Genomic DNA, 10,027 nt, shown 5'->3' on the forward strand with positions numbered 1-10,027 from the left:
TGGGGGGGGGGGGGGGGGGGGGGGTATGGGGGCATGGGGGGGGGGGTGGGGGGGTATAGGGGCACTTAGGTGGTGGGATGCAGGGGGTATCAGGGTATCTAGGTGGGTGGGGAGCAGCAGGGGTGTCTGGAGAATGGGGGCAGAGGAGGGCAGGCGGTGGTGCAGGGGGCAGAGGTGGAGGTATCTGGGGAGGGGCTGGGGCAGTAAGGGGGTGGGAGTGCGGGCAGTGGGAGCAAGTGGGGCCAGGAGCTGCCGAGGGGGGTGCAGGGGCGAGTGATGTATCGGGGCGATCTGGACTGGATGGGCGGCACGAGGGTTGGGGCAGAAAGAGGGGTGCAGCTCTTCTGTGCCCGGGGCATGGGGCAGGACTGTGGATAAATATCATATTTTTTTCCATTTTCTTGGTGGGGGTTTTGCAGGCAGCAAGAGGGAAAACCTGGTTCCTTCATCCCCTTCTGGTTAAGTTTCAGGCCGTGGTGTAGAAATGGGAAACCAAACCCTCCCCAGAGGGGAGGGCACGAGAGGGAGGTGTGTGTGGCCCTGGGGGTGATGGTGGGTTTCCTCTTCAGTTTGCTGCCTCGGGCTGTCTCAGAGGATCGGTTGGGGAGGTGATGAGTGTTAACCTTGGTGCTAGGCCCGTGCTGGTACTGGTGATCTCTGCTGAAAACGGGAGAAATGTGGAGTTATTCTAGCATTGGGTTCATTTTTTTCCCTTCGTCCTGGCTGTGTTGGTGCTCCTTGTGAGTGATCAGAATTGTTCGTTTGATATAGCTTCAAAAAAATACAGGAGGGGACTTGCCCTGGGTAGATCGTTCGTGGTGAAACCTTTGGGATTTACTTGTTGCTGGCGGTGTTTTGCAAAATTGAGGTGGGGAAACAACCAGGGTGATTTTTACTAGTAGAAGAGCTGACCTGGGGAAGACAGTCGGGAACTTTATATGCCCTTGGTCCAGTTAAATATCAAGAAAGTTGAGGTCCTTCTAGCAATTCATTGCATGCGTTTATCACGTTGGTTTTCGAGTTGTTCTTGGTGTTGAAACGGTGGCGGTGAACGGGGCTGGGTCCTGCGGAGACTCGCGTGTGTTTTTGACTCTGTGCTTTGGGAATTGTCCTCTCCTTTCCAAGCCAGTGGGAAAATATTTTTTCAGGACTGGGGCTATAAATCGGCAGCAGAATCGCTGGAGTGAACAATCTGGTGCTGTTTGACTCTCCAGTGTTAAATACAAGTATTCTGGGATGTCGATTGTGTGAAAACACCACACGTTGTAGCTGGTAAATGTGTTTAAATATAATTCTTTGTGTGTGGAGCCTTCTCGTGCCCCCTGCGTGGAAGTGGCTTGGTGGTGCTCCGTGTCTTGATGCACACATGTGTGGCTTATGGTATGTTTGGAAGCAGTTTAAATGCACCCTGTCATCTTCCTTTTGTAAAGCTTCTTACTCCTGGATGGAGCAGCTATTGCTTGGCCATTTATGTCATCGGATAACACGGGCTGCCCTGTCCTCCAGGAGCTAGTCCTCCTCTTCGGCTTGGGAGGCTGAGTACATGCGCCGATGTATCCCAGCTTATGTCCAGCAGGAAGGATTGCACGGTGGCTTGTGATCCAGGTTCAGTTCCCTGCTTTATGTTACCTTCCTCTGTGACCGTGCTCAGATTGCTGGGTCTGTGCCTCAAGTCTGATTCCTTAGCTCTCCAAAGGTGCTGAATTACCCTCTTCCTGCTGGAGACTGCAGCCTTTTGCCCCTTAAAGTGCAAATCAGATCACTGGATTTGTCACTTCGAGCCACACTGGGGAGTTGCAGGCAGAAGTCACCCCATTTGCATGGTGGTTAGTTATCCCATTGAGCCATGGTGCTGGCCAGTGTGCAGAGCTTAACTAGTTGTCATGAGAATAGTCTGCTTTGTGCAGGGCTTGAAATAGCCACTTGTCCACTCCCCAGGAGCGAGTGGGAAGCTTCCCGCGATGCGTTTGGAAGGAGTTGGGGGCAGCAAAGGCAGAATTTCAGCTCGTCGTATTTTTTCCCTCCTTGCTCTTTGGGTTGTGAAGATGCTGTCCAAAGTGGGGGCTGCATTGTGCCACCTCCGTGGGCATGCAGTGCACCCCCTGCTGCGGAGGGAAAGTCGCAGGAGTGCCTTGTTGCTGCTGCTCGCAACCCTGTGGGAAGCAGGAGTTGAGTTGCTGAGAAGCAGAATGATTTCACCATGTTGCTGTTTGGGAAAGAGGCAGGCTGTGGGGGCGGGTGACCCAAAAATGGTGGCCGAAAGAAGAGCGGAGGAAGAGTGTGCAGCGGTCGGGGCATCCTCAGGTGAGGGCAGCTGCGAGGAGGAGCTCTCCCCCTCTTCTCGGGGCCGGAAGGGGATTCAGTTTGTACTGGATCCTTGCTACTGGTGGGATACTCATGCATGTTGTAGGGTTTCAGTAGGGTGCTAGGAGCCTTTGCATGAAATGCATGGCAGCAAATTAGCAGCAGTGGACACCCCTAAGCTGAACACTAAGGTTTGCACAAAGGCTGCTACCTTGGTTTGCTCAGGTGGCTGAAATGCTTGGCTTACTCAAGGTTTCCTCACCTGGGCGGAGGGGTTGACACTCAACTAACTGGTGTTGGAACAAGCGCCTGGAAGTGGGAAGCACTGTTCAGCGGCTGAGTTGCTATTTGACTCTTATAATTGCTGGCAAGAGCTCTTAACGTTTGGGTGGCACTAGATGTTTGGCAGAGTGTTTTGGACTTGAGACTTCCTGGTGCACGTTGTCCGTAATCTCTGTGCTTTCTGATCCAGCATTTGCCTCCTGGTAGTCTCCTGAGCCCATCGCTTTGGCAGCATAGGCTGTCTCTTTCTTTGGATCTCCTCTGAAAGGAGCAAAACCCCCCAAGAAATGAAAGCAGGGCAACATGTAGCTGAAAGTAATGGTTCTGGGCAAGGTGAATGGGGTAGCTGCCGTGGACACCGATTTTGGGGTGGAGGCATGGAAAAAGTGGTGGCACCGTGATGGCAGGAGCAAACAGAAGTTGCTGCTCTCTCTGTGCCCGACTGCATCCCCGTGCTGCTATTCCTGGTCTGCCCTGGGTCACAAGCTAAACTCGTTAGAGTTGAACGCGGCCCAGTCTTTCTTCTGCATCCATCCTCCTCTTGGTAAACAGAGAGGGCCACATTTTGTCCTTGGCCACGTGTGTGGAAATCCAGCAGAAGGCAAGCGCATGTGTAACGCACGTATACGCTGTTTTTAACTCCTGCCCGCCAGCCCCCAAGTTCATCTTGGCACTCTGGGGTTCACCACTGTCCCGTGAGCATTTCACCTTCCTGGCCCCTCCCTGCCACTACCGGGTGGCACGAAGGGAGTAGACCACGCAGAACGGTCCACGTTTCTTTTCAAAGCTCTTTCTGAAAGCAGAAGTCACGTAGAGGAGTTGAGCTTGGGAAATTTGCATGTCTTGGAGGCCCAGCAAGCGTCAGGCATTACATCCTGCTCGCGTTGCGCAGCTCTGCAGTGGTCATCCCCCAAAGAAACTATGTGACTCTAGATAAGAGTCGTGGTCTGGCAAAGGTGCCGAGTCAAATAGCAATGTTTGTTTTTTGTTAATATAAAGACGCTATAAATGCCCAGCGGTCCTGTTCTCTGCAGAGGCCTTGTCTGTGCACAGCGGGAGCAGGTTTTTAGCCATGAGTGTGGCAAGTGCATGGTGGGTTTTTTTCAAGGTGGAGTCCAAGCCAGATCTTCTTTATCTGGATCGGGCTCTGTGCATTCAGCTAATCTTAAATATGCTTGAGATTTGAAATGGCTCCAATTGCTTGCTGCTGTCTTTGGTCCAAGCTCGTTCGAATTCTTTGTAGGAAAAACCTTTACAAACTGCTGTTTGTATTTAAAAAAAGAAGAAGAAGAAAAAAAAGGGAAATTCAGGCCAACTGTTAAGTGTTGAGCCACAAACCAGGAAACTTAGTTAAGGAGACCGCTGCCTCGTACGCCCCTTCCAACAGAGACACGCTGGAGCCTGAACTCGAAAAAGTTTTTGCCTGGTTTGCAAAAACTGCAGCTTTTCCAGCCTTTGAAGACTTCCGGAGGACTTGCGGGTGAAAACTGGAAAAGGCCGTGAAATGGGAGAGGTCTTGGGTTGTGCTTGAAACGCTTTATTTTCATGCCTCTTTATGGGTGGGAAAAGTTAAGGATGGACTTTTCCAAAATCTCCATGCTGAAAGGGCCGGGTTGTGTCAGTCGGTGAATCAGGGGCTGGGTGCAAGCAGCACTTCCTCCAGCTTCTGTCCTGGAGCCACGACCGCGAGTGCCCGGCGGGCTGCGTGCTGTTATTCGTCATACTTCAATACCTTTTCCTGTCCTGGTCAGGTGGTTGCCAAGCCTCTTTTATAGCCCTCTCCTTTCCATTAGTCTAGAGGGAATAATCAGCGTGCAGAATTGACGTCCAGCTCATGTTCTTCAAAAGCTATTTTAACTTACCCCGTTCAGAAGGCTTAAAATCTATTTTTAAATATATAGATGAGTTGTTGGGAGGTTTATTTCAAATATAAAAAGCGCTGCAGGGCTTTTTGTCCATTCTGGCTCGCTCTGCTCTCGGAGCTCATCCTTGCCTGGTTTGGGTTGGTTGCTTCCGACCCCCCACACATGCATTAATCCTTTCTCAACGTGTCCTTGTTATCCGGCGCTCTCCCTCTAAAACAAGGCAAATGCCCCTTGGCACATGTCACTCAGCCATTGCAAGGGGTAGTTGCTCTGCCAGCTGGGGTGGCTGCTGGGTCGAATCCTGCAGCATGCTGGTTCAAGCGGAATTTGTCTTTCAGTGGCCGTGGAAGGGCATTTTCACTTTGTGGGTTACCAAAGGGGAGAGAGGCGATCTCTGCAGCAGTACAACCCCTTGACCAAACACAAATGTTAACTTGATGGTTACTATATCGCTCTCCGCATGACAAAGCTCTAGGAGTGTAGGTTTTAGAATACCCCTTGGCACAGGTTAGCAAAGACGATCGCTTCGCCACAAGTTGTAGTGTTGTGTTTATAAGCCAAATCTTAAATGTGGGACCTCTCCTCGCCTTTTGGTATCGGCCACTTGCATTTGCCTGGATGTTTTAAGGGCAAGCGTCAATGGGGAAAGTCTGTCCCGGAGAAGCGGCTGACCAAGGGGAGGGAGGGTCATTTTGCAAGGGAGCTCGCGGCTCCTTTCTGCCAGCTTTATCACGACAGTGCATCCAGAACAAAATGTTGGCAAACCATTTTTCCTGTAACCTATGAGTCTTGTGTGCCCCCGTGGTGGCATTCTGCAGAGCACTTTGTGTTCGGCTAATAGAATCAGACAGATTTAATTGTCAGCTAATCCAGATTAAACACTGTCGTCATTCCCATCATTGGATCGGATGTGGAGTTCTGCCGGTAATCTTCACCCATAGGCTTCCTATTGTTTCCAAACTTGAAAGCCAGTGTCTTCTGATGAAAGGGGGCGTCTTTTCGACAGGTAAGGTTTAAAAACCAGCTAGACCTGTTAGGACCACTAAATGAAACGGAGCAGCTCTTTTGGCAGTAGCCGTGTTTTCTGCTTGAGGAGAGGTAAGGCTGCGTCGAGTGGAGGTGCGGAGACGAGGGTTCAATGTGTGCCGTTATCTTGGTGATATCCAGGTTGGAGCTGTACGGTCTAGAGGCAAAAGCAGTCGGGACTCTTGGTAGAGGTGATATCTTTTCTCCTATGCCTGAAGAAGGGTGTTTGTGCCCAAAAGCTTGCAATTAAAGATTTGTTTTGTTTTGTTTTGCAAAAATCTAGTTGGTCTAATAAAAGAGATCCCCTCTACCATGAGTCCTGATTGGTTATCTTGGTGGGGTTTTTTTTGCAGTGGTAGAAGGCAGCTGGGGGGGTAGGAGAAGATGCTGAAGCTAAGAAAGAACAGCGAGCTCTTTGGGACCCAGATTTGGAAGGAAAATAGCATCAGACTGGAAATGAAAGCGTGTTGCTAGATTAAACACCGGTCTCACCCGTGTGGTCCAGGAGGTCCACGCAGTTTGGTTTTGGTTGCCGTAAATTGCTCCAAATTCCTGGTTATTTGGGATGACCCGAACTAGTGGGAATGGGACTGAAAGGAGCAGGCGGTTTTGAAAACATGCAGCCTGGTCATCCGCCGTCCTGTTTTAATCGACGTGTCTTGTGTACCGTGAATGTGGGACCGGGAAGTGCAAAATCCTGCCGTTTCACCCTTGACCCGCAGCAGCCAGTCAGTGCCTGTGATATGGACCCATAGTTTCAGGGTTTCGAATGTGTTTTTAATGCAGGATCACAAGGAGTTCAAAACTCTTTTTCTGGAAAGTGTGTATAGTGACTTGAGTCTTAAATGTGTGTGTAGCAACTTAATTTGATTGCTCCCCTTTAGAGGTGTTTAAAAACTCGAGACTGTTTCTTTATTTGGTGTGTTTTATACTAGCAAGAAACGGGTGGTGCCTAGCTCCGAGCATGCTGTTTCCCCTTGGGGTCACCATCAAAACGCAGAGTGCAGCCTGGAAAGAAAGGGATGCATCCAATCACTTCTTTCCACGCGCTTCCAGCTCGCCAGTTTGTTGTGCTGTTTAATATTTCAAGAGCCGTTTCCACAGCTGTTCATTTTGCCAGGACAGGTGTCTCTCTGCATTGCTTTAACCTCCCAAACCTGTCGGTCTGGCAAAGTCACGATGCTCTCAGCAAAAAAGGGCAGTATGAAAGGAGGTTGAGGTTGAATATTAGGAAAAACTTTCTCGCGAGGAGGGTGGCGAAGCACTGGGACAAGTTATCTAGAGAGGTGGTGGACTCTCCATCCTTGGAGGTGCTGCCTTGACAGCCTTGGCTGGGATGATGTAGTTGGGGATGGTCAGATTGGACCAATTGTGACCTCCTTAGCTCCCTTCCAACCCTCATTTTCTGTGAAACACTTTTATTTCCCCCCATTTATTTCCCCTTCCCCTTTGCTTTGGAGGGCAGCGCAGTTTCTGGTGCATCCCTACGAGCAGGTTTTGTTGCACTCTTTGTCCGTAGGCAGTGGCACAAGTGGCAGGCTTGGAGAGCCCGCTTTGCAGCACTGGCTGTGCTCAGATCATGGCTCTGTATGAATATCCAAGGCACAACTGGTTTTGGAGGGGGGCTGTGCTTTAATTGTCCATAAGAGAATACGGATGCGGGATGCCGAAACCGCGGCATACAGAGACGGTTGTTTGCAGCGAGGACCTGGTATTTTAAACCCGTGCGTGCATGGCAGTGGTGTGCATCTAGCAAGGAAGAAGTTTCTGCAGGTCTCGTTGTTGTGAAGCCGGCAGGTTTTGCTGGCGGATGTGCTCGTTCCTTTGTAACAAAGGTGGACGGGGCGAGGCAACTCCTCAGAAATGAGAGTGGCGTTGGGCAGGGGTCGAAGGGCACACCGTTTTGCTTTTTATCTCAGGCCCTAAAGGGCAGATGGGAGCTGCCTTGATTCAAATGGAACAAAACCCGCTTGTCCACCCGGGACTGCCGCAGATATGCTGGGGTCTTCTCTCCATGTGCACAATAGTTGCATATTCAGGGATCGTCCTCCCTCCTGTCTACTGGATAGAGACATTCGAGGATTGGCGGACCCAGCCTTTTGTCTCTGCTGCAAAGCCTTTGTGAGGAAGGGCTCGGGGGGCTTTGGACACGCGGGCCACCGTTGTGGCGATCCGTTCCTTTGTTGTGTGCAGGTGAGTACGTTGGGGGGGGGTGGGGGATGTTCATTTCCCGGTGTAGCTTTTCTTTGGGAAAGAAGACCAGAGTAACTTTGAAGTGTGGCTGTTTTATTTGAATAATTTCTTGATTTCCTCGACTGGACGAATGTGTTGCTAACTGCTCTTGCCACAAAATGGGTTTTCATTCTGGGCCTGCTTTCATCTGCTTGGATTCTTCCAGATGCATTGCACATGGGGTTCCCCTTGTCCCCACAGCTGAGGTAGATGGTTTTTGGGGGGAGGGTTTGCGGGGGGAGGGGGGGTTGAATATTAATTTATGTTGCTTCCTTCCTTTTGCACTTTGTGGAACTTTTTCCCCATAAGACTTTTTTTTTCCTAGAAAATTTGAAATGAGATACTACTCCTCTTTGCAAGAGCTTCCTTTAAGTGCTAAGCAGCTGGTAGACTTTTTGTTCCCTTGTCACTAGGGATTGCTAATTTCTTTTGGATTTAGGCAGAATTCATCTGCTTTATTCCATCCTCCTTTCGCCAGGTCAGCTTTTAGCGCCCTGCATTTTGGACTCTTCCGCCGCGCGTTCCCCAGGGCGGAGGGAACGTGTGTTGGGAGACTGGGATATGATAGTATAGCACATTGAGCGTACGTCGGGTTGTTTTGATCACGGTGTATAAAAGTATAGCTATTCTGCCCCCAGTTTCTCTCAGACAGATGATCCAAGTAGATTGAGGTCAGCTGGCAGGGCTTGCCATGTTCGTCTCCAAGAAGATTGCCACTCACGTTGGACTCCACGTTCCTTGCTCCTTTTGTGCGAAGACGGACCTTCACGTACTCCTGCTGCTGCAATGCCGATTGTTTTAAAACAACCTCTAGAAAGTGTGTCCATGGCTGGGATTGTACGAGAAATGGGTATGAGGTGGGGGTATGTGTGTTTAATCGGTTTGAGTTAATTCGGCATGATTCTAGCTGGGTTGGTTGGGGGGTGCGCGCGTGTTTAATCTGGTTTGACTAACTCATCCCGACTGTAGTTGAGCGTCTCAATCCATAGGGCGCCCGTTCTGTCCTGTGAAGAGATTGATTTCCTGACGTCCTTCTGGAAAAAAGCAGTCGACTCTCATATTTCCCTGTCGATATGCGCTCCGGAGGTGCTGCACCAATTCAATTTGAAGTAGATGCACAGCGTCTTCCTAAATATAGCACATGTAGGAGCTGATTAAGGATGAGATGGTTCCTTGCAGATTGGTCCGTTAACAGGTGTCCTTCATAATTGCCTCTCTCCCGGAGTGGGCAGCCATGCGATGGGGACGCGCGGAGGGTGATGAGCCACGGGGACTGCGCCGTGGGGCCAAGTAGGCCCCGCGCTTGCTAGTGTGGGCAGAGCAAGTCCTCTTACAAACGCAGCAGCAGCTCCGTGCTGGCAGCACGCTAATGGCAATGAAGCTGGTGGTTTGCCAAATGTTAGTCATGGGGCGCACCTACTTGGGAAGAGTAGCCTGTGGGGTTGCAGAAGTAATTTGTTTTTGCGCAGCCCTGTGGGGCACACGCAGTTTGTGGTTCATGGAGGACAAGGAATGACTTGCTGCTTCATATTGGCATAAAATATGCAAGCTGCAGCAGGTGAATACACAATCAGAATATAATTTATCCAGGCATTGTTCGTTGCCTGTGCAATGGAGGGGACAGTCCCTTGAGAGCTGAAGCAATACCATAAAGAATCTGCCTTTGTTCAGTAGCTGTGGCTCCGTCTGGCCCTGCCGGGACACAGGGAGCTGCGTTGCTCTCTCGCGGCCGGGGGGACGGGCTAGGGATGTGCTGGGCTTCTCCTAGGGCAGTATGTCCAGGGATGCGCACCTTAAGCTTGTCTAGTGGAGCTGTCTTGGAGAGGCCAAGTCCAGATCAGCAGCACCTGGCGCAGGTGAGCATGGAGCTGCCTTGGAGCCCAGTTCACTGGCAGATGGGAAAATCTGATCGACTGATAGGAGAACAGAGACTTTCTCCAAGTTGTAACACATGACTCCCCTGTCATTTAAAGCTTTAAAAAAAAAAAAAAAGGGAAAAAAAGAAAGAGTTTGCTGTGGTTTAGCCATAGCTTGAGAGGAACCACTTCCTACTCCCTGCAGGAAATAACAGCTGGGAAAGGTTGCTTGGCTAGTACTGCGCAGGCTGTTACTTTGCAGGTGAAATGGGAGCTGTCGGCTGCCAAAGCCACTCCTTGTATTGACCATTGTGGTTCCTATTTAAAAGAAAAAAAAAGTGCTTCTGTTTTCAGAGGGAAGTTGAGCTGGCACTGAAAAGGGCTGGATTGTTTCTGCCACCAGGAAGGGAGCTGCTGGAGAGGGCTGGGGTTGGGGCTGCGGTGGTGGGAGGGGAGGGGCGG

The 10,027-nt window shown here is 50.6% G+C and overlaps 1 long non-coding RNA gene across 1 annotated transcript in view; it reads left to right on the forward strand.

The window, feature by feature from the left end:
- LOC109294959 overlaps positions 1-10,027 on the forward strand; it is an 83,602-nt gene that overhangs the window by 1,384 nt on the left and 72,191 nt on the right. Inside the window, exon 2 of the long non-coding RNA XR_002096656.1 lies at positions 154-156. This is a non-coding gene — a long non-coding RNA (uncharacterized LOC109294959). The remainder of the gene's footprint in view (positions 1-153; positions 157-10,027) is intronic.

This window comes from Gavialis gangeticus, unplaced genomic scaffold (genome assembly GCF_001723915.1).
Source record: "Gavialis gangeticus isolate Ggan-Ray unplaced genomic scaffold, GavGan_comp1, whole genome shotgun sequence".
In the NCBI taxonomy this organism is placed as follows: domain Eukaryota; kingdom Metazoa; phylum Chordata; order Crocodylia; family Gavialidae; genus Gavialis; species Gavialis gangeticus.